General features: G+C 35.0%; 1 non-coding gene across 1 annotated transcript; it reads left to right on the forward strand.

Annotated features, from left to right (window-relative positions):
- Window positions 1–325: 325 nt before the first annotated feature.
- LOC121142106 lies at window positions 326–431 on the forward strand. The gene has a single exon (XR_005879114.1). It is a non-coding gene; the product is annotated as a U6 spliceosomal RNA (small nuclear RNA).
- Window positions 432–2,340: the final 1,909 nt, after the last annotated feature.

The following is a 2,340-nucleotide window of genomic DNA, read 5'->3' on the forward strand; positions in this document are numbered from 1 at the left end:
TTGACTACACCAAGCAGAAGAAGAGATGGGTAGACATCAATACAAGAATGCATTCAATAACATAAAGAACATTATGGCAACACCAGAATCCAATGGTACTACATCAGGAAGACCTGAACATTGCAGCACAGGAGAAGAAGAAAGCAAACTTAAAAATAATTTGATCAAGATAATAAAATGAAGAATTCCCATAAAGAAATGTAGAAAAAAACAAACAATGAAAATTGGAGGAAATCCATAAATCCCTTAAAGAAAACATAAAAAAACAACCAAACAAGTCCAAGACTTGAAAACAGAAATGGGTGTAATAAAGAAAACAAAAACTGTGCTCACTTCTGCAGCACATATACTAAAATTTAACAATACAGAGAAGATTAGCATGGTCCCTGGGCAAGGATGACATGCAAATTTGTGAAGCTTTCCATATTTTTGCCTCACATACAATACCACCACCAAAAATAAGTCTAAAAAATATCACTCAATATTAATTGTCTTAATTTACCTATAAAAAGACATAGACTGACAGAATGGATACAAAGACAGAATCCATCTGGCTGCTGCATACAAGAAACACCACTCAACTTCAAAGACAGACACTACCTCAGAGTAAAGGGTTGGGACAAGATTTTCCAATCAAATGGAACAAAGAAACAAGCTGGTGTAGCTATCCTAGTATCAAACAAATTAGACTTCAAACTAAAATCAATCAGAAGAGATGAGGAAGGCCATTTTATATTCATCACAGGGAAAATTCATCAGGATAAAGTCTCGATTCTGAACACCTATGCCCCCCATGTTTGTAAAAGAAGCATTACTAAAACTCAAATCACACATAAGAACTCACACAGTTATAGTGGGAGACTTCAACATGCCGCTGTCACCACTAGACAAAACCACCATACATAAACTTAACAAAGAAACAAAGGAACTAACAGAAGTTATAACCCAATTGGGTTTAACAGACATCCATAGAAAATTCCATCCAAACACAAAAGAATATATCTTCTCAGAGCCACATGGGACCTTCTCTAAAATAGACCACATACTTGGCAATGTAGCAAACATCAACAGGTTAAAAAATTGGAATAACACCCTGTATTTTATCAGACCACCATATATGCATTAAAGTTAGAATTCAAAACAACACAAATTGAGAAACCCTAGAAAATCATGGAAATGGAACAACAGGAAATTGCACCATTCCTGGGTTAAGGAAGACATAAAAAAAGAAATTAGAGACTTCCTAGAATTCAAGGAGAATGTAGACACAGCAAACCCACACTAATGGGTCACATTGAAACCAGTACTAAGAGGAAAGTTTATAGCACTAAGTACCCACATAAAGGAAATGTAAAATACTCACACTAGAGAATTAACAGCACAACTGAAAGCTCTAGAACAAAAAGAAGCAAACTCACTTCAGAGGAATAAGCACCAGGAAATTAAAAAATTGAGGGCAAAAATCAATAAAGTAGAAACAAAGAAAACAATACAAAGAATCAATGAAACAAAGAGTTAGTTCTACTAAAATAAACAAGATAAGCACACCTTTATCCAAACTAAGCAGAAGGCAGAGAGACAGCATGCTAATTAACAAAACCAGAAAAGAAAAGGGGACAAAAAACAGACACTGAGAAAATGCAGAGAATCATCAGGTTATACTTTGAAAACATGTACTTCACAAAATTTGAAAATTTAAAGGAAATGGAAATTTTTCTGGATAGATATCACTTACTAAAATTAAATCAAGAACAGATAAGCCATTTAAATAGACCTATAACACCTAAAGAAATAGAAACAGTCATCAAAAGTCTCCCAACCAAAAAAAGCCCAGGTCCAGATGGCCTCAGTGCAGAATCCTACCAGAAATTCAAAGATCTACTTATACCAATTTTCCTCAAAGTATTCCACGCAATAGGGGCAGAAGGGTCTTTGCCAAACTCTTTCTGCGAGGCTCCAATAACCTGGATACCCAAGCTACACATGATACAACTAAGAAAGATAACTTCAGACCAATATCCCTCATGAACATTGACGCAAAAGTACTCAATAAAATACTGGCAAATCGGATCCAAGAACACATCAGAAAAATCATCCACCATGATCAAGTAAGTTTAATCCCAGGGATGCAGGGATGATTCAACATACAAAAATCCATAAATGTAATCCACCATATGAACAAGCTGAGAAACAAAAATCACATGATCATCTCACTAGATGCTGAAAAATCCTTTGACAAAATCCAACACCCCTTCATGATAAATCTTGGAAAGATCTGGGATAACAGGAACATGCCTAAACAAAATAAAAGCAATATACTGTTAAGAGAAGCTATTTCTT

This window comes from Mesocricetus auratus, unplaced genomic scaffold (genome assembly GCF_017639785.1).
Source record: "Mesocricetus auratus isolate SY011 unplaced genomic scaffold, BCM_Maur_2.0 Super-Scaffold_100008, whole genome shotgun sequence".
In the NCBI taxonomy this organism is placed as follows: domain Eukaryota; kingdom Metazoa; phylum Chordata; class Mammalia; order Rodentia; family Cricetidae; genus Mesocricetus; species Mesocricetus auratus.